The sequence below is a fragment of the Lissotriton helveticus genome, chromosome 8 (genome assembly GCF_964261635.1).
Source record: "Lissotriton helveticus chromosome 8, aLisHel1.1, whole genome shotgun sequence".
Taxonomy (NCBI): Eukaryota; Metazoa; Chordata; class Amphibia; order Caudata; family Salamandridae; genus Lissotriton; species Lissotriton helveticus.
The window spans coordinates 1,335,795,985-1,335,821,854 of record NC_136069.1 but is presented as its reverse complement, the minus strand read 5'-3'; positions in this window follow the sequence as shown (position 1 = coordinate 1,335,821,854).

Here is a 25,870-nt window from a genome sequence, read left to right as displayed (position 1 = left end):
CCCTGGACAGGCCTAAACCTCATCTGCACAATGTGATTCGTAATGTTAGGAAACACAGGTGATGTAATTGAAAAATGTGGAATTTCTTTTGCTCATTTCACAATCACATCACCTGTGTTTCCTCAGCTTAGTTATCTCATTGTGCAGATGTAGTCTAGCATATCCAAGAGTACACAGAAGATGAGGACTGTATACAACAGAGCAATGTACATTACTCACCTCCCTTGACACTTACAGAAGACTCAGTTTAATATTTCTCAGTTCAATATTTATTTAAAGAAGCAGACACCAATATGACCTTCTCATAAATGTGAAAAGTGTTTTAAAAAAAAAAACGATTTTCTGGTCATAATTTTAAAACACAACACAGGTCCTATGTAGAAGCACACCCTATCAGTACTTAAATTAGCCAAGCACACATGGGGGCGTATTTACAAGGACCTTGCACCACGGGGAAATGTCTTAAATTAAAATGGGAAAAATAACATCAAAGGGACTCAAAGGCCTTGTAAATATGCCCCAAGCAACCTATGAAACTCTAGCAGTACATATCAAGAAACCTAATTGATTTCAAAAAACGTTTTTAAACACATCATGTTAAGCAATTATATACCTGCATTCATGGGGAAGTGACTTAAAATGCCCTAAGACACATGAAAGCGTTTTTTTAAGGCCCTTGCACCATTTTAGCGTCACTTTTAACATGGCTATGTAACTCAAAGAATCAAAATCTAAATTTGCCAAGCACACATGGGGGCGTATTTACAAGGACCTTGCACCACGGGGAAATGTCTTAAATTAAAATGGCAAAAATAACATCAAAGGGACTCAAAGGCCTCGTAAATATGCCCCAAGCAACCTATGAAACTCTAGCAGTACATATCAAGAAACCTAATTGATTTCAAAAAACGTTTTTAAACACATCATGTTAAGCAATTATATACCTACATTCATGGGGAAGTGACTTAAAATGCCCTAAGACACATGAAAGCGTTTTTTTAAGGCCCTTGCACCATTTTAGCGTCACTTTTAACATGGCTATGTAACTCAAAGAATCAAAATCTAAATTTGCCAAGCACACATGGGGGCGTATTTACAAGGACCTTGCACCACGGGGAAATGTCTTAAATTAAAATGGGAAAAATAACATCAAAGGAACTCAAAGGCCTTGTAAATATGCCCCAAGCAACCTATGAAACTCTAGCAGTACATATCAAGAAACCTAATTGATTTCAAAAAACGTTTTTAAACACATCATGTTAAGCAATTATATACCTACATTCATGGGGAAGTGACTTTTAACATGGCTATGTAACTCAAAGAAACCAAATCTATTTGTAAAACACTTGACACAAAGCAACATTTTAAATACACAACTTTCTTCATAATTTTCTCCTTAAAGCATACTAATCTCTATTTAAATTAAATTAATCTTTTCTCACCTTAGCAAATACTTTTTGAGTTTTAAAACAGTCTCAGACACACACCAATTTGGCTTTAGCAGAGCAAAGGGTATGCACTCCAGAGGCTGCAACCAACAAAGGCACAGAAATGCTGTAATTCATCACACATATCTCTCATCTCACCCAATCAAAACTCTTCCCTCACTTTTTTTAAATCAACACCCTTCCCCCTTCTGCCCTTTCTGCCTTTTTTCCATAGCAACCACCTCCTGAAAGACCTCTGATGTTTGCAAGTTCACACAACAATGTTTCAATTGAACTCTGAACTCTCAGTACACCTGCGTATCCAGTGCAATCTTTCATAAAATGATTTTTTCTTGACCATTCAAATTACATCTTTCAAAGAACTCATCCGTGCACCCTAACTTTCTGTTTTCAGCAATCAAAATCCACCAATCACTGCTACTGAATCATTAGCACACAAACTCCACCGTTTTTTTCATTACAAACTCCTACTGTTTTAACTGTCATTTCATTCCCACACTTCATCTGACTGCAGCAGAACCTCCTCTCACCATGTTTTCTGTCTGGATTATTGGACATAGTTACATCCACTGGACTCAAAGGTATGCTGATAACAGAAATTTACACAACCTCAATTTACAAAATGTGGAAATCAAGTGGATTGGCCACAGAGGATTAAGATGTCACCAATTGAAACCATTGGTGAAAACCTTTTTGCATTTGCCAAAACCTGACCTGTTAATTGTGCACTGTGGAGGAAATGACTTGGGCACTTTGACTGGGGTAGGTCTGGAAATGCTTTTAAAGGACACCTTTGACCAATTGATGGCACTTTTTCCTTAAACTGCCTTGGTATATTCAAATATATGCCAAAGACAGAAATGGAGGTGGTCGAACCAATTTTGTCCACAAATTGAGAAATCGAGGAAGCATGTAAATAAGTCTGTTTCAGCTTACATGAGAGACCATGGAATGGGCTCCATGTACAACAATAACTTGCGTTACTACATGCAAGATATCTACAGAGGAGATGGAGTTCACTTCTCAGATGAGGGGAACAGAGTTTTCATCCTGAATTTAAGACTATGTATTGGTACCTACTTATAAGTACCTAAATCTACCACAGACCCAAAAGCTCTTTTCAGAGCTACCTTAACTATGATTACTCTTTTAAAATTTCAAATGTACCTTTTTTCACTAATTTTCACTTTTGTTCGCTTCCCGGTTCGCTACCCGGTTCGCGTACCGGCAGCTAACCTCGCGAAAAATTCAATTTTTTTTTCTTTTTCGACATATATGAGCCTCCTCAGCCACCCTTAGAAAACCTAGGGGGTCAGGATACGTCTCCTGTGCCCCCTTATACCCTTTCCCAACATTCTTTATCCTCCATTTTGTGTCTAAATTCATCCGAAACACAAGATGGCAGACTCCCGTTACGCTATCGGTTAGCTTCCCGGTCCGCGAACCGGGGCGCGCCTCTACCGCGAAAAAACTGACATTTTTATTTTTTTATTTTTTACCCCGCGGGAACTTTTATTGCCCCCTCATCAATCCTAGGGGGTCAGGAGGGGTCTACCTTGCCCCCTTTCATTAATTTCCCCTTTCATTTTTCTTCACCTCTTGTCTCTCGATCCTACCGAGAGACAAGATGGCGGCCGCTCCGGACTGTTTAGAATGTTGACAGTCACCGGAGAGCCAATCCACTTCGCTTCGCGAAGTTCCGTTACGCGTCAGGTACGCGAACCGGGGCGCTAACCGGAGCGCTGTTACAGATATATATATTTTTTTAAACATTAATTTATCAAAATCCACTGGAGCACATATATTGAGACCTAGCAAAGGCACATCGGGCTAACAGTCCCTACAATTTTGCCAAGTTTCGTGCAAATCCATTCAGCCGTTCGGGCTAAAAGTGAGGCCAACCGCCCTATGGAAATTAACATGGGAAAAACGCGTTTTGGGACCCCCCTTTTTTGCTCGGCCCCCCCTTGACGAAACCCCCCCAAATTTTCAGGGGCTGCTCAGAAACAAAATGTTCCATTTTCCTGAAAATTTCAGCCAATTCCGTCCACAAACGCCAAAGTTATTAGACATAGAATTTTCAAAAATCCCATAGAGAAAAAATCCTAACTATATATACCTACTGGCGACCGCCAGTAGGTAATATATATATGTATATTTATATATATATGTTGATTTAGAAATCTTTATAGTTAATGGTAATTTGTTTTGTTATATTGTTATGAATTTAGCTATATTATTGGGGGGAGGGAATTGTAAATATTTTGGTGATGTAACATGTTTATTTTTTATTTAAACCTGTGCATTATTTTAAATAATTGTTTTACACAAAAAGGGGCCTACTACGATATCAGGCAGACTTGCGTCTGCCTGACACCGTTGCAGAAACGAGATCAACCGACCTCCTGTCGGTGGTCCCGACTGCCTGATTAAGATGCAACCGAACACTGTTCAGTCGCATTCCCACATTTCCCTATTGGAGCATGTGTTATGGCCTGCCACAAGGTGCAGGGATTGAAAGGGGTACACCTATCGGCCCCCAACCGGAGGCCCCAAGTGAAAGGGGGCCCTGCTAGGGGCCCCCAACATGCTTTACGACAGGGTTTTCCATGACGGAAAGGCTGGCTTCGTAATCCAGACGGCTTAAATCACCATCCATTTGGATTACAGGCTGGCTCCTTGAGCCCGTCCTAAGCCAGCCGGAATGACTAGCCGGTTTCAATTCTGACTGGCTGTAATATAATCAGTCAGTCAGAATTTAAACTGACGATGAGTGTCGGAAAGCCTCCGACCGGAGGTTAGAGGCTTTCCGACACTCATTGTAATAGGCCCCTAAGCAGTTAAAAAAATATTTATTAATAATATTGCAATAATTCTGCCGATATAATTGTAGTCGGGATTGTGTGAATCGATATTATTAAAATATTATATGTTTTTCTAACAGTGACAATATTTTTGTTTCCACTATTTGTGTTTTCAATAACTAAAAATCTATATATTTTATGAGTATATTTGTGTACTCGATATTTGTGGGTTTATTTATTTATCATAGGAAGTCATCATGTTCTTAGCTATATTTATTTTCCTATATTTTTGTGTTTCAGTATTGTATAGATCAATAATATGTCAATGATCCTGGCCAGAGACCTATCTCTTCTGTGTGGTGATCTCATCCACAAGTGCAGAGATCTCCTAACAGGAATATTTTGTTGTGAATGTGGGAGGGACAAGGGTGAGTGGTTGGAAAAGGGTAATAATTGCTTTTAAAAGGATGGTTTAAAAAGAGAGACATGCAGATACAAAAACACACTCACAAATATGTAAGATAATAGGTATTCACAGAATAAATTGTTTGACCTGGCATCCTTGGCTATTGTTTCCCCCCTAACTTTATGCCTTCAACCCTCCTGTTTGCTGACTTTGTTTTTGCTGGCTTTGGGACTCTGCACACTTAACCACTGCTCACCAGTGCTAAAGTGCTTGTGCTCTCTCATTAAAACATGATAGAATTGGCGTATATCCAATTGGAATATTTGATTTGTTTGTACGTTCCTAGTAAGGTGGCACTACCTGTGGCCATTGCCTGTCAATTAAATGCTACTAGTGGGCCTGCAGCACTAATTGTGCCACCCACATAAGTAGCACTCTAAATATGTCTCAGACCTGCCATTCCAGTCAGGGTGCATACAGTTTTAAACTGCCAAGTCGACCTGGCAAAAGAAATCTTTTGCCAGGCCTAAACCTTCCTTTTTAATACATATCAGTGACCCCTATGGTAGGTCCAGGATATCTCAGAGAGAAGGGTACAATGTATTTAACGTTTTTGACATTTACCTTTAAGTATTAAATGTCCTGGTAGCACTTCAAGACCTACCTCTCCTGCAGGTTAATATTGGAGTTACATTATTATATTTAATAAGCTGTCATTTTGCAATGGGAACAGGTAAATCAGTTCATGTTTGATGTCTTTGGTATAGTAATGAAAAATCCTAACTTATGTTGAGGTTGGATTTTAATTACAATTATTAAAATGCCACATGTAGAAAGTTTATTATATGGAGATGTGAGGCACTTTTAGTGTGGGGGGATTAGGAGCATGGGTTTACACGAGTTGGAGTAAGTGGGTATTGTCTAAAAGATAAGGCTGGGGTAGGCAAAGATGATCTTTTTGGGTGAAGACCCTGAAAAGTACTGCTGAATCGCCACTGTTGCATGTAGTCAAACCGTTGCAGAGACCCACATTGCCTCTGCAGCCTCCAACCGCTGTTGGAACTGCTGCTGCACTATGCATCTTCCATGCAGGGCCTCACATCACTCATCAACAACAGGCTCGACAACGAGGCCGGACTCCGCAACGCAGTCTTGAGCTCCTGGGAACCAACGCATTGCCTGATTGCACTACACATCTTCGACGCCGGACTTCGCACTGCAAGCCCTCATCGACGGGGTCTTCGACGATGATGCAGGGGATTGTGCCGTAGCCTCTGCTCATCTTGGAACCAACATAGCCCTTTGTCAGGGCTCACACCCCAGTCAACCAACAACCCAATTTCTTACATACATACATCTACTTTAGTAGTACGACTGACAAAACAGCCTCAGACTAAATCAAGTCTTTTTATTATACAATATACATTGTATCTATACTACTAAGTAAAATAAATGTTAGAGCTACAAGATGCCAGTCGTATTCAACATACCTGTTACAGCAAGGGAGGGGGAGTTAGCAGTCAGGAATAAATCACATTCATAAACAGATGAAAAGTATTGTAACATCAACCAATCACACACAGACTGCCAACATGAAAAAGCAAAAACAGTCACTGGCAGAAATTCAACAGGTTGAAAGGGAAATCTGTAGAAATGCCCACTTCATTTTAGGATTAGTTGCCATTAGTTGCACCTATGTGGCACTTCAGCCCCCATGCCAAAGGGAACACTATTTCTGCATCAGACACTACTGGCACTCCATCAGGTTATTTGCGATGCCAGGGGCTCCTGCACTGATATGTACCCAGGCTTTACTGGAATCATACACAGCAGCTATACATTCTGTCACCTCTTGCACCTCAGATGGTTGCAGCGAATTTAGGTCACATGAGGCTAATATGTAACTGAAACTAATTTTAAACACTAGCAACTTATGTACATCTGTGGATAGAATCTCAAACATAGTCATGCATTACTTTACAACATAACAAAAGATACAAGTATTTTTATTTTTTAAGGAGTCACTTCTTTGAAAATATCTCATGACTTTGTTGCAGGCGATGCCAGGAATGTCCTCTCTCCCTATCTCCTCACACCTTTCCAACATTTAGCCATAGAACCTCAACATATGTAAAATAGGCCACACATAACTGCATGAGGCGTTATTAAATGCTAAGTATTAGTATCCTTAAGTCCCACTTTAGATGGCTTGATCATACGCGGCCAGGGCGACTGACTCTGGAATCTGGGGATCACGGTTCGATCCCCGGCACCAGCGGCAGATTAGCCCAGCACCATGTGACTCTGGGCAATGGCTTGCTTAATCTTCCCGACGGCCCCCAGCGCCTAGAGACCCTTACGGGTGATTGTGCGCTTTACAAATGTGGATTATTATTATTATTGTTACGGGGGATGTGCTCCTACCCCCCAGACGTTGTGTGCCACATTATTGTAGCCTCTTGCATGTTGAACAGAATTGCCATGCGATGGAGCTTAGATGTAGAACTAATCTACGGCCCCATCAAGATTCCCAGGTGGAAACACAAACCAGAAGTCAAGGTCGGCAGGTGCAAGATAATTAAACATCTAATTTTTTTCTTTGAGTAGCTAGCTTTGGTTGCTGCATCACTGTGTTTCGACAGAGTCCAGTCAATGTGAATAGTGATCCATGTCAGCCATTCGGAGACAACACTGCTGCACTGCCATGATGTCCAAACCAGACTTGCAAGTCTCATTCCAAGGTAAATACACTGACACATTACTTGTCAATAAACAATTCATTCCTTATACATTATTATGGCAATACTCATCCACATTTAATGTTGCTGCACATTTTATAATTTTATGAAAATGTTCTTCCTACACGATGTCTATGGAGATCTCTGGACACTGGAAGCAGGGGCGTAGGAGACACTACATTTCTGGGGGGGACAGGGACAACCTTGTGGTCTTTCCAGTGACCCTATAGAAATCGCCTGTTGCATGAGACCGTACGCCTGTTTATACATTCAGGTAGTTTTAAAGTGAAACATTGAGAAAGACAGGCATGTAGTCACAGTTTGTAAGCATGCTTTATTGTTCTTTCTATTCACACTGTAATTAGGCAAATTTGGAAAAATCATGCATATTTTTTATAGTGCTAAGCATAGTTCACTCAGTTCTATGATCTGCAAGGTCAACGTTTTTTGAAGCAGGCACATTAACCCTCCACACTACTTTACGATGAGCCAAAATTTCCATTAGACTAAATTTCGAACTCTTATTAGTAGGAACATTAATCACCATAGTTATCTTGACATTTTTATTGTTGCCTGAAAACTGCCTGATGCCCAAGGAAGTTCATTAACTTCTACACCAAAAATTATTTTTAAACACAGCGCCCCCACCGAAGTCCATGCCAGATGCGACTGTACCGTTTGCACCACCTTAAAGCCAGTCCTACTCTCAGCAATGGGGTAGGACAAGCAATTACAGAAGTGGGGTCAGAGCTAACCTCATAGCCATTATCGGAGAAAAAAGATCTATGTAAGTGGTGGAGTGCAATACTCCCACCAAATTAGAGCAAGCAAAATGATTTAACAGATTTCTTGTACATGATTTAAGGGAGAGTAGACATCAACTAGGGAGAATTGTTAAAACATTTTGGGATCAAATTTCGAAAATGCAGCAGACCCTTAGGGGGCATTCATGAAATAGTCCAGTACTTTCATGGTGCACCTTGGAAGCCTGGCTTTTCCTAGGAGTAAATCTGATTTTTTTTAAATGTCTTAAGACAGAAATAACTTCCACTATACCAAGATCCAAATATTTCATGGGTGAGCCTCTGAGACCAATGACTACATTCCATATGACAGTGCCAGAATGTTATCATGGATACAGCAGCCACAGTCACGGGTACCTTTACAAATTCACTCCAGTATACAAGAGTCAGAATTTTGCCATTGACAACCCTTTTATAAAATGAGTACTGGAAATCTTATGAGAATAGTTAACTCAAATATCAGTTCCAACATTTTGCTATGGATCCAGCCTATATGCTAAGAATTATGTGCATCATATCAGGACCTTCAGCCAGGTATGGTGGTGGGTGTACTGTATCCCTTCTGCTGGGTATGAATGGGTTATCAGCTTTCTCAGTTAGACAGTTTGAGACCCCCACAGCCACTGACGGTGCCTTCATAGAGCATGTCAAGGCCTGCAGATGGCCATAGGTAACGCCTCCCATCCATATGCTGTTAGTGCCCATGTCCATAAGGCAAGAATAATCTCCAGTATACCAGACCAGCACCTCACTTGCATGCATAACAAGCATACACTCATTCTCACTATATCTCTTGCACTCTTTCATACCTTTGTACCTCGTGACACTCACACACACACTGCCACTCACACTTCAATTAGTAAATTTGCTTTTATTGTGTTAGAAAAGCTTGCCCTGCTGTTTCTGCTTTACCTGCCTGCCTTTTAGTGAAACTTAATAAAAACAGATTCTCTATACGTTATTCAAAATAATAATATATTGCCTTGACAATGTTTGTCACAAGTATGATGTGAATGAAAAATGCACTTCTTAAAATAGCTGTGTGGGGCTTATGTTTGGTTTCACTAATTGATCGAGCAGTTTCAGTATTGGAAATTAATTAATCCACATTCTAACATGTAGTATCACAGCATCCAGCTGACCTTATGAAATGTTTGACTTCTTCAGCAACTATGGATTTTATCAATTAACACTTTACATTTTGGGGTTTTTGAGACCCAACTTGCAATGTAAGAAAAAAAACTGCATGTCTCAACATGAAGCATTCTGGTGAATGGAAAGCCAGGAATGGCTGAAGCTGTTACATGTTCTTCAATCCAGCACCATACCCTAAAGCCTCCGCCCTAGTCTCCCTCCTTGTGCCATCCCCAATTCTCAGTCAACTCTCCCCTCTTGCCCCAGCCCCATTGCTGCAGATGGAATTAAGTAGGCGTCTAGTACTACAGAAAGAGTAGGTATTCTGTGGGTGCCTTTGTAGAAATGCGCTGATTCATGAGAGTTGTGTATTTTTTATATGTGCAGAGTAAGAGGTGTCCTCATGTAAGTGCTGGATTATGGTGAATAGTGTGAGTGAATACAGCATGAGTGGTGCGAGTTTAGGGTGAAAAATGTGTTGATGTGAGTGTTAGGTGAGCTGCATGAATGCAGTGTGAGAGGATGGCCCATGTGAGTGTTGGGTGATATGAGTGCATGCAGAGTGGGAGGAGCCACAGCAACGTAGTGTGAATGGTGTAAATGCAAGATGAGTGATATGCTTGTGTGTGGTGCAGGGTGAGCGGCAAGAGTGAAGGGTGATCAGTGAGAGTAACTGGTGAGTGGATGGTGAGAGGAGTTAGTGCAGAGTGAGTGGTGTGTTCCTATGAGTCTGGCACACTATTGTCCCTGTGTACAGGCAAGATGAACTGGGTGTCTGTATGAATGCAGACTGAGAGGTTTGTCTGCGTGAGTGCAGGGTGAGAGGATGAAGTGCAGGATAACTGGTGTGACTCCAGGGTGTGTGCTGTACTTGTTTATGTGATATGAGTATGAGTACAGGGTGAGTGTTGTGCCCATTTGAATGAAAATGTGCTTGAATATGTGAGGGAAGGGCAAGCTGTATGAGTGACAGGAGTGCCTATGTGAGTGCACAGTGAGTGAAGTGACAGAGGGAGAGTTGGGTGAGAGGAGTGACTGCAGGGTGAGGAATTTGACATATGAGTTTTGGTGCACATGAAAGTCCAGAGTGTGAGAAATTAATGCATGGTGAGAAATGTGCTTGCTTGAGTGAGACTGCAAAGTGAACAGGAAGGTGAGTAAAGTGGCACATGAGTGCAGTGTCAGTGGTGTGTTTTTGTACGTGCAGGGTGAAAAGCGTGAGTACATGGTGAGTGGTGTGAGTGAAGTGTGATCACTGTGAGTTCAGGGTGAGCGGTGTGCTGATGTGACTGCAGGGTAAGTGGAGGGAGAACGGCATGAGTTCATGGGAAGGGGCATAAGTGCAGTGTGGTCGCTGTGAGTGCAGGGTGAGCAGTGTGTTTGTGTGAGTGCAGGGTAAGAGGAGGATGAAAGGTGTGAGTGTAGGGTAACAGCGTGAGTTCAGTATGATGGCTGTGAGTGTAGGTTGAGCGGTGAAAGTGACAAGTGAGTAGAGTGTCATGTGCATGCAGTGTGATCAATGTGCTCATGTGGGTGTAGCATAGGAGGAAGGTGAATTACGTGAGTGCATGATGAGCAGTGTGATCACTGTGAGTGCAGGGCGAGCATGAAAGTGAAGGGTGAGTGATGAGAATGAGGAGTGAGGTGTCTGACGGCAGGATGTATACCCAAACACTCGGAGTAACTTATACTTGTATTGATGTGTGAGTTGTACATGCACAGTATAGAGCCTGGCCACAGACTGAAGCCTTTTGGTTAAAAGTTATGCTAGTAAAATGATCTTTGAGGTGGTCAATGAATTAAATTCCAGTTACAAAGATGCTACATCTGTGGAAAAAAATGTTCAGTTTCAGGATGATGTTCTGGGGCTTTACCTTTCTGTTGGAAACAAAATTAAGAACCAGGTGCTGGGAAGGGAGGGGGAATCACAGGATGAGATTGTTTTGTGAGTGCTTAGCCGTCACAAACACTCCTGCTACTGGGTACGTTGCTGGGGCACCAGTGTCTCAAAACCTCACCACACAGAGTGGGAGTGCTGATATTTCCATTGACTGCAGCATGCTGCTGACAGTTCTTCCTGTCTATGGTCCTTGCAGTAATCCTTTTCTGGATAACTTCATTTGTACAAGTACACCTACAGCACCCCTCCTTGTCAGTCAGTCAGCTCTTTCCTTCAAAGTAGGCTCAATGAAATTGCTCTCCTAGCAGCAGAACTTTTCACATCTCTGTCCCCAGCACCTGGTGAAGTGGAGTTGTCAGTCAGAGACTCCGTACCATGGAGCACAATGAATTTCTCGTTCTCGAGTTGTGAGGTACCTCGGATTCTGGTTCCAGAGAAAGCCTGGCACATTGGCTTGTGGTTTCTGTCCCGTACTTATAGCAAGTCGGCAGACAAACTCAGCTCTCTGACCTGTTTCAGACAGTCCTCGTCTTTGGTATATTCCTTACAGCCACAGCCTTTGCTTCAGTGCCAGCATGAAGGCAGGGTTATGTTGTCCAGTCAGAGGAGACCCAAAACTAAGGCACAAAAGATGGAGAGGTTTCTCCATTCAATTTTCCTCATCTTTCTGTGGGGAACACAGTCAGGAAAGAATGGAGCTAGAGGGGGCAAAGGGTTTCCCAATACTACAAAAGGACCCAAGTCTCCTTCATTCCAATCCTTAGAGTCTGGTCCACCACAAACGATATCAGTAATGCATTGGAGGAACCCCGCAATTCATAATGGTGTCTGGGCTCTCTCTAACCACTACCTCATGCACTTCGCCAGAACAGGAAATCAAAATGGATTCCTGAGTGACCACGGCCTCATGTAGCATTTACACTCAACACATATCCTACTCGACACACTTAAGCTACACATCCATAAGTCACCCATGTCTAAGGTCCAGAATCCAAAGACATTTTTGAGGATTACCTTCACAGGGGGGAACGGACACATATAAAAGGGGAACCCTCCTGGAATTCCATCACTTGATTTCCTCCTAAATCTCAGCACATCATCAGCAAAACACCATCAGATGCACATAATCCTCCATCTGGATGTTGTCATGCTGAGTGCCACACTGCTTTTATTGTTTAATGGCTTCAGGCATCCTCTAGCATACCTGTTGCACCATTAGCTGTCTGGAGGCGCTTCGGAATACAATTCCTGAATTTTAATTGGAGATCACAGAATGAATCGTCCTAGTAGGAGCTCCTTGCTTACTGATGAAACTCTACATTTACTATGGATCTTGTAATCACTCAGCAGAGTTTGGGATACCTCTAGATCAACTTCATGGACAATGTGTGTTGTAACGGTCATCACTACGAACAACACAACACAAAAAAGCTCTTCATTTTAGAGACACCAAAATGATGGGTCTTATTTTATTAATTGTTAGAAGGCTTAAAATACAGTCTCGATCACATTTGACTACAAACATAATGTGAACAGTGCTTGAACCACCAGTGGGTAGGAATGGAGAGCTCTGCCTTCTTGCCCTAAGGAAATTACTCAGCTTATATATCTTATGGAAGCAGCTTCAGCTGTGACCTCCAATCCCTGTGTCAGGGGCTCTCTCAACCTGGCAGTGGAAGTCAGTAGGGGGAATCAAAGGGCTCATTTACAGCATCTTTCCCACTGTCCATCCCAAATAAAGGTCTCTTTCTGCCCTTTTCCTCTGCCCTCTCCCAGGACCATACCCTTTTCTGTTCTGTTCGGTTTGCCATCCTTTGTCTTTGTCAGGTGGGGGTGGGGGGGGGGGGGGACCTTCTGTCTTCTCTGTGCAACAGTCGAGGAACCTGCATACGACTTCAAAGGTAGACTGCTGACCTTGAACCCTTTCCCCGGCAATCCCCCTCTATACACTGCCTGCATTGATTAAGTAAAACCCTTCACTCTTATGCTGTGTGCCATAGAAATAGTCCCCTAGTCTCCCACCTGTTACAGGCACTCCTGCCGGCTCCAGACGCTGTGGCTCCTGCACTGGAAAACTGCACAGCTGAACAGGAGTTCTAGCATCAATTGCAAGATGGTCACCACTGTGGTAAACTACAAAACATGGTTTCCAGTTTACATCTGCCCAGCTGCAGCCCCCCTGCCCCCCCAACTCCAAACTTTGAGACAGATGAGTTATCCTACAGCATTTCAAATGATTGAGGTATTGCCAGAGGTTCATTAGTCAGGGCATGAACTCCAAGCTGTAAATCCCAGAGAGAATGCCCTTACCGCAGTTAAAGTGGATTGTGTATAAGGCACTGAACCCCAACATAAAATGTGCAGCAGTGTGCATGTGGAAGAGCAGGGGCTTCCACAGCTGAGAACTGCTTTTGAGGCTACGCAATGATGGTCATGTGATGCAAGTGCAACAAAAGCTCGTACATTTGTAAAACAGTTACATTTTGCATTCAAGCCTTAGAAATTAATGCCCCCACAGGAAAATAGTTATTCACGTTTAAAAGATTCCAATAAAGTAGTACGTCATAGCACCTGGAAACCAACATTAAAGACTAAATGACAACAAAAAATAAAATTAAGTAACAATATATTATTAAAGTTCTCTTGCAGACTCTGTAAAGGAGAACACAACAAATGGGCGGTTTTTTTGGGGGAAAGGTGGCATCCCTACTTGTGAGATGCCTTTTCACTGAATGCAATTTTCCACTGTGGCATTAAAAACTAAATGCAAAGTACAAGAATAGGCTGAGTGGAGACACAGGGGGTACGAACCAGTGAACAAAACAACAAAGCCTTCTTAACCAGTTCCAAGCAGGATGTAAATTGTCTTTAAAAGACGTGTGAAAAACTCCGGCGCTCTGGAGATAAAGACTCCAGACACTGCCCTGCCGCAGCAAGTTAAGCATCCCGGGCTGAGACACACGATGAGGGGGGGTGGGGGTGGCTAAATCTCTTTTCGCCTCATCAGGCGTGCAGCCTGATCACAGGTAACTGGGGGCAAGTCAAAGGTCAAGTACAGCCTGTGCAGGGCCTTTGTACGCTTTCGCGCGCTAATGGCCCGGCGAATACAGAAAGGAGAGGGAAAAATCTTTGTCCCCTCGTCCCCTCCAATCTTGTCCCCCGTGTCCCCCCCACTCCAAAATCTGGGGGGGATATATCCCCCTCGTCCCCCACACTTCCTACGCCCATGACTGGAAGGGATCTCTGCTGCACTTAAGGGCAGATGTCCGCCTACTATGACAAACAAGAAATGGCAGACAGAGGAAGGAAGTAGGCCATTTCTGAATCATTACGTCAGAATCCCTTTCATCATGCTGCTCCTGTGGTTGTAGAATCCTCCCAAAATGGCTGACGGATATGGAGAGAGAGGGCCCCAGCTTTTCTGATGAAGAATTGGAAACAATTTGCAAACAATAGCCTCAATTGTATGAGAGTCCTAGCAGCATACAGCTGAATATAGCAGCAAAGGCCCGTGTCTGAAAAGACATTGCCATGCACTGCATGCCTCTCGCATTTGCAGATGGAAGGAGCGCTGCAAAGGCTGAGGGAACCACCTGCACTGGGTACACCTGGAGGCACATGATGTACTGGCACTATTCTCTCAGCCACAAGTGAAGCACTTGAATGACACCACTACACAGGGGGGTGTTGAAATCAGCCTGCCCGACCCTAAAAGCTGAGCATCAGGAAGGAGGTGAGTCTGCCAAGTCATCCCATTGCACGTGGGGGCAGATTTACAAGCCCCTTGCGCCACTTTTTTTCCTATGTTAAAAATGACGCAAAAGTTGTGCAAGGGGCTTGTAAATCTGCCCTGTGCGGTTTCCATGTCACCCAGTTTGTCTGGCCAAATAAATTCCCCAGTGTATCTGTTTCTCAGCTCGTCATGAGCACCGAAGGTGTTAAGAGACAATTTAGTAAGCTTTTTAGATTTTTGAGTTTTTACATTTTTCTTGTATTATGGAATGGCCAGGATTAAGAGAATGTATGTAGTATGTGAGGTCATAATACCTTAAGAAGTTGGGCTTTGCCCTCAGACTTGGTTTCAATACATTGCACTGTCTAGGACTCTGAACTGCCATGCTTGATCTGATTTAAATCTTTTATGTCATTTGGTGTACAGATGCATAGGACAAGTAACGCAGAGTGACCCGTTGTATATATCTTGAGCCATTCATTGAGCAGGTCTTGTGTATGGTGCAGACTACTTTAAATGTAGCCCTCGTGTCTAGTGGGAGCTAATGTAGCACCTTTAACCCTTTGGTGCTCACAATGGCCCCCGGCCATCATGCGTCATGGTGGGCGTGTGCTAATGACAGCCGGGGGCCATCCGAACTCTGCCCACCCCTTATTTCGCCCGCACAGCGCGAAAAGTTGGCCATCCTTTGTTTCAGGGATTCTGTCAATATGATTTTGTAGAAATTGCATCCTGGCAGTGAGCTCACTGGAGAGACCGATGTAAACAGTGTTTCAATAGTCTAATCATGTAATCTCCAAAGCTATTGTCAAGTTCACCTAGTGGTCCATTTGGGAAAGTCAGAGCATTCTCTGAAGAAAGGTGAGTTTTGAATGAATGTCCTTGGCCATTGCATGTACTAGGAGGACAAAGGAGAGCTCTGTGTCAAAATAATGAAGTTCCACTTTCTTACTTTCAATAATATGGCTAGTGATCCACCTAAGTTGAAAGGCCTTGTGGGGAGTGGTGGATATTTCCTTCTCTCCTGTCCAGCGAACATAGGGTACCACTACTTCATCCAATGGAATGCATGGGTCAGGCAGGAATTTGCTTTACCCTGGTGTAGAGATTTGTTTTCCTGCTGGAATTGGTCTGACTATTATTGCTATGTTTGCTATGTATGTAGATGTCCTCTATGGACTGAGGCTTTGATACCAATTTTAGGGGCTGATTTCGAGTTTGACGGTCCGTGGACCCTCAAACCGAGGGTGGCGAAGCAGTGACGGTGCACCCTTGTGGTCTGACCGCAAAATTCTGACTTTGTCGTTCAGACCTCCATTGGGCTGCTATAACCGCAGGAGATCCGTGATCCCTCGGCGGTGGCGCAATGATCTGAGGCCATAATATGCTTGGTGGTGCCGCTGCGGCACCGCCAAACATATCATGAGTTTCCTCTTTGCCATCTTTTTCATGGCAGTGAGGCAGCCATGAAAAGTGTGGCAGTGAGAAAGCTTAGGAGGCCCTACAGGGCCCCCTGGAGCCTCAGTGGGAGGAGGGTGCATGCAGGAGAGCACATGCCCCCCTGTCTTTCTGCACTCCTAATTCCAACACGGCATGCTGGGAGGCACCGTGGCGGTCCCGCTGCGTTGCTTTTCTAAGGTCCTTCTACACGCCTTTGAAAGGCAGCGCCGTGAACCAGCTGCAAAAGGACCGCCTCCCGGGATTACAACTTGTAATCCTGTGGGTGGCTGGCTGTGAGGTTGGTGGTGCTGGCATGCCATCCCACTCCCGCACCGCCAAACTCAAAATCAATCCCTTAGAATTTCTTGTTCTAAGGAGGGAAAGCTTGCCCAATCTGATTAAAATTACGTTTTAGAGAGTTTCAGTAGGTTTTCAGGGTCGCAATGCTGTGCATAAATATTCTGAACTGTACCATAGGTTGTTTCGAAGTCCTCAGAAATTATGTTTTTTTTTATTGTTGAGCAGAAGAAATAAATACACTGAGTAGTTACTTAAAATGAAGTAAAGAAAGGAGAAAAACAAACGTATTCCAAATCATGCCAATGTGATCCAAATCAATTAGCTATGATATATACAAATAATTCACATTGTTAGCTTTGGACAGTTCAAAGTGCAATAAATATTCAAAGTGCAAACTGCAATATAATTGATTGAGCCTGGTTTAGAACATCTGCTCTGTTCCAAAAAACAAAACACTATTTAGTCTTTGAAGAAACTTTGCTTCATCATCCCTGAATACATTTCACATTATTAGTTTCAGACAGTTCAAAGTGCAATATAATCGGTTGAGCCTGGTTTAGAACATCTGTTTTGTTCCAAAAACAAAACACTTTCCAATCTTTGAAAAAACTATGGTTCTTTATCCATAATATCCATAAAATTTGCAATTGGCAATTAAAGTGCATCCGTGCCACGCGGAAATATCGGTTACTAAACACATTCACTGTACATTATCATAAATTAAAAATAAAATAAAAAAACACTTTTGAGTACATAGAAAGTGAAATATTTTTTCCTTCTTTTCTCTTTTTTCCTCATTTCCCCCTCTCTCCCCTTTTTTTTATTCTCCATTCTTTCCCTTCCGGTCCTTCATTCGTTTCCCCTTCTTCACCTTTCTTTGTCCATCTCTTCCCCTTTTTGTCTTCTTCCTCCTCTCCTTCCTTTCCTTCCTCCCACTTTTTTCACCCCTTTCTCTCTCTTTCCCTTCTCCTTAGTTTTCTAAAAAGAAAAGCAACCATAATACTCAAAAATATTTTAAATTAGCAAATGTTTTCTCAATAAAATATGTTAATTCTTAACGAAAAGTGCCTTGTGAATAAAGTGCATTACTGTACAGAAAATGCACAATAGAGTGCAGAACAGCTAAGATAAATAAGATAAAATCCAAGGGGCATATTATCAAGGAATGGCGTTAAAATTATCGCCGCTTTAGCGGCAGGAAACTGCCGCTAAAATGGTGATAAAGGGCTTGATAATATGCCGTAGAGAATTCCAATAGAAGCCCATGTTAACACCATAACATGAGCTAATATTGGAATTCTCAAGGGCATATTATCAAGCCCATTATCTCAGCTTTAGCAGCAGTTTCCTGCCGCTAAAGCGGCGATAATTTTAACGCTGTTCCTTGATAATATGCCCACAAATTCAGAAAATTTTTCGCCTTAAATATAGCACTACCTCCAATTTCCCTAAACTCTTGTCGGATACTTTTTCATTAATGGTCTAAGCTAGGAACCCTTTTCACCATGTAAGTAAGCACCAAACTGCATGACACGCCAGGTATGGGAACACATGGAGAGAAATGTTGCCTTTCAGCGGGAAATGGTATAGTCCAAAGCTCTGTTTTATAATATAAAAGCAGGGCCTTCGGTGGTCATATCACTGAAAATACAAGATTTGAAAAAAATATTATTGTCTATGGGTGCTCGTGGTAGGCAATTTCTATGGACTGGAATCTAGAGAAAGCTAAAGTGATTCTGGTAATTTACTGACCTCTGCAAGTCATTTTCTATCAAGAAAGTTAAATAGAGGCTGTTGCAGAAAAATAAAAAAATAAAGTCCCTCTGCAGAAAGTAATTCTGGAATTCTACTGACCTTTGATGGTTGTTTTCTATCAAGACAGTTAAATAGAGGCATTTGAACAGAAAAAAGTTCCTAAGGGAAAGCAGATAAGTCCTAGGGCTGATCTCCAGAGCCCAAAAAGTACACACACATATAAGTATATGCTAACGTCTATATATTAAAGTATATACAAGAGGTCTCGAATGCTCGACTAAAAATGACCCCACTCGAGTTCTCGGGTTGGGGGGCGCGGGTGTCATGGCCATCATTGTACTTGTTAAATAGACTTCTGTATTACCCAACCTTCCAACAGGCTACATAGCTAAATGGTCAACTGTATCCAAAGTAGAGGCGTGTGATTAGCCAGACCTAACAGGTTCAAGTAAGAGCAAGCCCAAGGTTCCAAGATTCCGTTAAGTTTAGGTGCTCACACTATGAACAGTAAATTGAAATTATACCTATGTTTGTTAAGTCGCCAGGGAATGCTCAGAAGGCCACATGTTTGGCACTGTAGGAAAAAAATACAATTTTGAATGTGTACACAACTATGTGTTGCACCATCTGCATGCAGGAGAATGTCAAAGCGGACTATCAGAAAATCCCTATTGATTTCAGATGAATACCTTATTTAAAGCCACACGTCAATATATTCCTATTTGTGAGGTCAACAAAAGGAAGGGAGAAAATTAGGCATGGGTTTGACAACTATATCCAGGGCTTGTTGTGCCACGAGAGACTTGGCATTGCTGAAACTCTGTGCCAGTACAATTCAGTGGGGAGTGATGGTTGCCAGAAACCATCCAAGAAGCCACAGAGGGCAGAATCTTCCTTCCAAATCATGGTTTTCATATTGCAAACTCATGATGCTACTGCCCTGGGGGCCAGTCACATGGCTGAAAAGCAGTAGCTATCCACCTTCAAGTGTGTTGTAGGGTGCTCAAACACTAGCAGACCACCTATGATAGTCTTAGGGACTTCTAGAGCACACACAGTTAACGCCGTCTATATAGGTGAAAGAAATTGAGGCCAAAGAAGAAGATCCATGGGCGTGGAGAAGAGGATGGTACTGCGTCAAAGGCGTTGTAGCTGGGTCTGGAGAGTAAATTAGTTGTTGAAGTTCTTTGATGGTACTAAGACTAGTATTACTCTGTTTGAGCACTCCCTCGCGGGATAGCATCGTTAGCCTCTTTCTCCACCTGCACATATTTACTGGGCAGGTCTGCCATGCCAGATCCTCACCCCCTTCTTCATCTTATTTGGTTCGCTGGCTGTAACATGGGTTGTTCAACCAGTCCTCTTCATCTATTGGTCTTTTGCAGAGTCATTCACATTTCCTCCACCCACTGCAGAATATAGCATGGGATTATGGGGGCCAGCCTACTTCAACTAGGCTAACTTTACTGCTAGTGACTGACTGTTTTTTCAGTCACTAGTGTGTGAATGTGCTCCTTTCATAAGGAGCACATTCACACACAAAGCAGTTCCTTCAGGTGCCGGGAACTACTCTAGCAACATGTGCATTTTAAGGCCACAAAAATTGCTTTATGCATTTTGGTGATTGGCGAGGGCCCAGCTGCTTCTTAAACAAAGCTTTGCAAATAACTAGCCATAATAAAACAAGTACTGGCAAAACCAAATCTCTGCCGACCTTCGACAGAACTATGGGTTTTGCCAATGCTTATGCTCAAGGGTTTCTATACTAAAACACCAGAAGGAGTTTTGTTCCTTACTGAGTCTGGGTAAACAGGCCATTTGAAAACCAATGGAGTATCAATCTTCTCACTTAACAGTAGGGCAGCAAACTGATTCAGCAAAAAGTGCCAAAATACATGTGCAGAATCACTGCGAGAAAGAACTGGGGATACGTTAAGCGATGTCATAACATAATTGGTTCCTTCAAATTAAAATCATAAGTGAAAATGACAGGAATTGCATTCAAAGATATAACGTCAGGCTGAAATTTGCAGTAATTCGTGTTTTTCGCGTGAGGTTTTTTAATGACCTCCAGTTCCGAAAAACTACCTTAAGATAAAAGGGGGAGATTAAAGTTAATAGAAGAATATACAGTTCATACACACACACACACACACACACACACACTCCAACACCTCTGCGTCAATCCTCTGGGACTTTGCCGGGATTTAATCCTCCGGCTGTGCACTGCGCACTCCAGCTGATACATTAGCCCACCGACCTATGTTAGGGGGATTCAAACCTGCACCTTGCAGGTTACACTTTGCTAATTTACCGACCAATAATAACACTGCAATTAAGAAAATTGGATTTGATAGTACATTAAAGTGAGTGTACATGTGTTAATGCAAAGGGAAGGCCGGGCGGGTCAGGCGTCCTGAAGAAAAATCTGACTGACCTCCCTGAAGCCTGTATTTCGAGAATTCAAAAAAGGCATCTTGTAAGCACTTGACCCACTGGCCCCTCCCACGAATACTCACCCAAACGTATTGTACATAGTGCCGCTCGCGCCAAAGGCAAGCCCGTCTGCGCCTGCCCGCCCCTGGACCGCGCCCAGCGCCAGAACCCCTGGACCTCGCCGGACCCAGACCACCCGTCTGAAATACAACACCGCCACTCTCAACGCACTCAATACCGGATGAGCGCCCGCCTGCTATCAAGCCACACCCAGATGCACCCACGGACCCTTCACCTGCCAAGCCTGCAAATTCACCTGCCTCAAACCCCGTCCCCCGCCTGACAAAGCAAACAGCAACAACAACCACCTCAAGTGCATCCTCCTCAACACCCGCTCCGTTCACAAGCGCGCCATCGAACTCTGGGACCTCCTCGACTCAACAACACCTCACGTCGCCTTCCTCACGGAAACCTGGATGATCGCCTCCTCGGCCCCCGACATCGCCATAGCCATCCCGGACAGCTACAAAATCACCCGGAAGGACCGCATCAACAAAACAGGAGGAGGGATCGCCATCATCTACAGGAACACCATCAGTATCACGACCAACGCCGAAGACACCATCTCCTTCGCCGAACACCTACATTTCCAGATCCACACTGACCCCCAGACCACCCTCAGAGGAACACTCATCTATAGACCCCCGGGCCCACGCACACAATTCAGCGAAACCATCGCCGACGCCATCAGCCCGCATACCCTAGTCTCACCAGAATACATCCTCCTAGGAGACCTGAACTTTCACCTGGAGAACAACAACAACAACAACACCACCACCCTGCTTGACAATCTCGCCAACCTCGGACTCAAGCAACTGGTGGACACACCCACCCACCTCGCTGGCCACACCCTCGACGCCATCTTCACCGCCAGCAACCACGTCGCCTTCAACCACTCCACAGGACTACACTGGACCGACCACAGCTGCATACATTTCACATTCAAGAAGACTACATCTCACCACCACACGCATCGGATCCCCCGCAGATGCTGAAACAAAGTCGCCACTGACCAGCTTACCACGTCACTGAGCCAGAACCCACCTGCTGACACCAACATGCCCGAAACCAACGACACAGCTCTCAACTTCGCACAATGGATCACCAACTGCGCCGACGACATCGCTCCACTTAAAAACCCCAACAGCAAAACCACCTACACAAAACCCTCATGGTTCACAGATGCCCTCAAAACCGCAAAGAGAACCTGCCAATCACTTGAAAATACCTGGCACCAACAACAAACGACAGAAAACATGACAGCCCTCTAGGCCGCCACCCGCGAATACCATCAGCAGAACCGGAACACCAAGAGAACATCATTCAAAGAGCGACTGGACAACAACACCCACAACAGCAAGGAACTCTTCAGCAATGTCAAAGAGCTCTCCAACCCCAACGCCAGCAACAACGATATCACCCCTTCGCAAGACCTCTGCAACTCCCTCGCCACGTTCTTCCACTGTAAAATTGCAGACATACACGACAGCTTCGGACCCCAAACTCCACTCCAGGACAGCAAACCAACGACCCCCGGCATCACCATGGACTCCTGGACGCCCAACACCATTGAAGACACCACCCACGTCATGAGCACTATCCACTCCGGCTCCCTGTCCGACCCATGCCCCCACCATATCTTCAACAAAGCCAGCACCACCATCACACCCCTCCTGCGGAACGTCATAAACAGCTCCTTCACGACAGCAACCTTCCCTGAAAGCTGGAAACACGCAGAGATCAACGCCGTCCTGAAGAAACCCTTAGCTGACCCCAAGGACCTCAAGAATTTCAGACCCATCTCGCTCCTCCCCTTCCCGGCTAAAGTCATCGAGAAGACCCTCAACAAACAGCTGACTGTATTCCTCGAGGCCAACAACTCGTTCGACCCCTCCCAGTCCGGATTCTGAGCCAACCACAGCACCGAGACCGCCCTCATCGCAGCCACAGACGACATCTGAACCCTAATAGACAACGGGGAAACAGCTGCCCTCATCCTCCTGGACCTCTCAGCAGCCTTTGACACCGTATGCCACCGCACTCTAATACACCGCCTCAGCAACACCGGAATCCAAGGAAAGGCCCTGGAATGGATCCTCTCGTTCCCCTGGGGAAGAACCCAGAGAGTCCGCCTCCTCCCTTCCGCTCCGCGGCCACCGAGATCATCTGCGGCGTCCCTCAAGGATCCTCACTCAGCCCAACACTCTTCAATATCTACATGAGCCCCCTCGCCACCATCGCACGAAAGCACAACATCAACATCATCTCCTACGCCGATGACACCCAGCTGATACTATCCCTCACCAAGGACCCAGCCACCGCCAGAACCAACTTCCAGGTAGGGATGAAAGAAGTAGCAGACTGGATGAAGCACAGCAGTCTCAAGCTCAACTATGACAAGACGGAAGTCCTCATTCTCAGACAGTCCCCATCTGCCTGGGACAACTTCTGGTGGCCGTCGGCGCTGGGAACCGCACCGACACCCACGGACCACGCACGCAACCTGGGCTTTATCCTGGACTCCTCCCTCACGATGACCAAACAAGTCAACACCCTGAGAATGCTCCGAAAGATCTTCCGGTGGATCCCCACAGAAACCAGAAGAACAGTAACCCAGGCACTAGTCATCAGCCGACTGGACTAAGGGAACGCCCTATATGCAGGAACCACCGCCAAACTTCAGACGAGGCTCCAGGGCATACAAAACGAGTCGACATCCCTCGCCACAACCACATAACCACCCACCTGAGAAACCTCCACTGGCTCCCCGTCAACAAAAGGATCACGTTCAGAATGCTAACCCACGCACACAAAGCGCTCCACAACATGGGCCTCGACTACCTCAACAGCCGACTCTCGTTCTACACCCCACCTGCCAGTTTCGCTCCACCAGCCTCGCCCTCGCCATCGTCCAACGAATACGCAGAACCACCTCCGGAGGAAGATCATTCTCCTACCTGGCAGCGAAGACCTGTAACTCCCTGCCCACTCACCTATGACTGACCCGTGACCATCTCAGCTTCAGGAAGCACCTCAAGACCTGGCTCTTCGAGCAGTAGCAGCACCCCCCCCCCAGCGCCTTGAGACCCTCACGGGTGAGTAGCGCTTTATAAATGCTTTGATTGATTGATTGATCTCTAACTGGGTCTGCGGGAGACCATGACTGCACAGAAGCAGTGCACTTACATACCCCTCACCCACTCCTCTAGTGATCTCAGGATGGAATATAACAGAATGTGTTAGTTGTCGGACATACAGGCAATTACAGCTTCTAAGATGGCGGCTATAATTAGGGAAGCTCTGTAGATCAATGGTTTGTCAAACTTCCAGGATTTACTAAGTGGACTGAAAAGTGCCCAGATGTAGTATAGCTTGCCGCACAGCGCTATAAAAAGTTTGCAAATGAAATAAATACAGTCCTCTAAAGTGTATCAAAGAGCAATGATCTTTTCGGGAATTATCGGTTCCAAATAAAAGATGAATGTGAGGCAGGGCAATACACGAAGTGCAAAGTTCAGGCTACAAGCAAACAAACAGTAACTGATGGAGCTATGCTTTGTGTTTACGCCCACAACTCTTTCCAGTGACAGCCATAAAGAGACAAGGCACATGCCCACAGCACCTCGAAGAAGGGAAGGGTTTCAAAATAATAAGCCAAATGGCAAAGAAACTGACAAATAAGTAACACAAAAATGCAGACTGGGTCTGCAAAGAACCTGCAGGAATATACACCACTTGCACTAGAAGTTCAATTTAATTCAAGCAGAGATCCTGAACAGTGTACAGTAATAATGAAATGCCAGTGGAGCGTTTACTTGCATCATATACAAAAAGAGACCCCACCCTTCTTTCTGTGGACTATAATCTGATATCCTTACTATATACAAGATACTGTAAAGAATGACATTTTGAAAACTCTGCTTTACGTGGCATGCAAGAAAGTGTTACTGTATGGTGTTATCAGTCCCATCTGGGTGTATTTAAAGTGAAATGGGCCAGCATCTTGAACTGCGAACCCCGCGGTACTCCCTCACTCACCTTCCGGGATCGGGGTCCCTTGCTGTGTGGGAGCCGCAGGGAAGTGCGGGCGGTGTAGAAGATTTCCTCGCTTGTGGAGTAGTCCTCTGCCAGGTTGCTGTACCCGCTGCTCATGCTGCTGCTCCCCGTGCTCCACGTCATCTATCCAATGTCTGGGGATGGGTGGGCGAGGGGCTGTCTGGCTCCTCGAAGCAATCACCAGGAGCTGTATGGGCGCCGGGCGCTCTTGTGAACTCCCACTTGTTGCAGTTCCTCCCTTTGCATGAGTCTCAGGGCTTCCCTTCGGCACACCTCTGTTGATCCACTCGCCTCCCTCACCCACAGTGAAAAAAAAAAAACAGTTTGCTGTGAGGTGATAAAGGCAAATCAGGCATTGGAGGTGGGGGTGGGGGAAGCACAGGAAGAAAGTAGTCTGCAGTAAAAGGGGCCAATAGCCGTGGACGGACACAAATGAAGGCTTGTCCATCATAAGGAGGGACTAAACAAGCCTACAACTAATCTGAAGGCAGCATTTAAGACACAAGCCAATGAAAATAATGGGTGGATAGTGGGCGGAGCTTACACAAAGCTTCCCTGCTATAGTGTATACTGCATGTCCGAACGAGACAGCGCAAGCGCTGCCTAGGCAAGACCTAAAAACTGGTAGGCTAATTTCTGAAAAATCTTTTCGGGATTTTTATTGGAATATTAGAGAAGAGGAATATTATCAATGGCAGCACCGACATTTTGAACATTGAAACATGCCATGTTATTGACAATTGAAGCAAAGGCAAGCAAAAAAGCATTCTCTTTATCTTTCACAGCATTTCTTCATAATTCAGAAGGAACAGACTAGAGAAATTATTAGTCGCTGATGTCCCCTAGTATCTTATTGG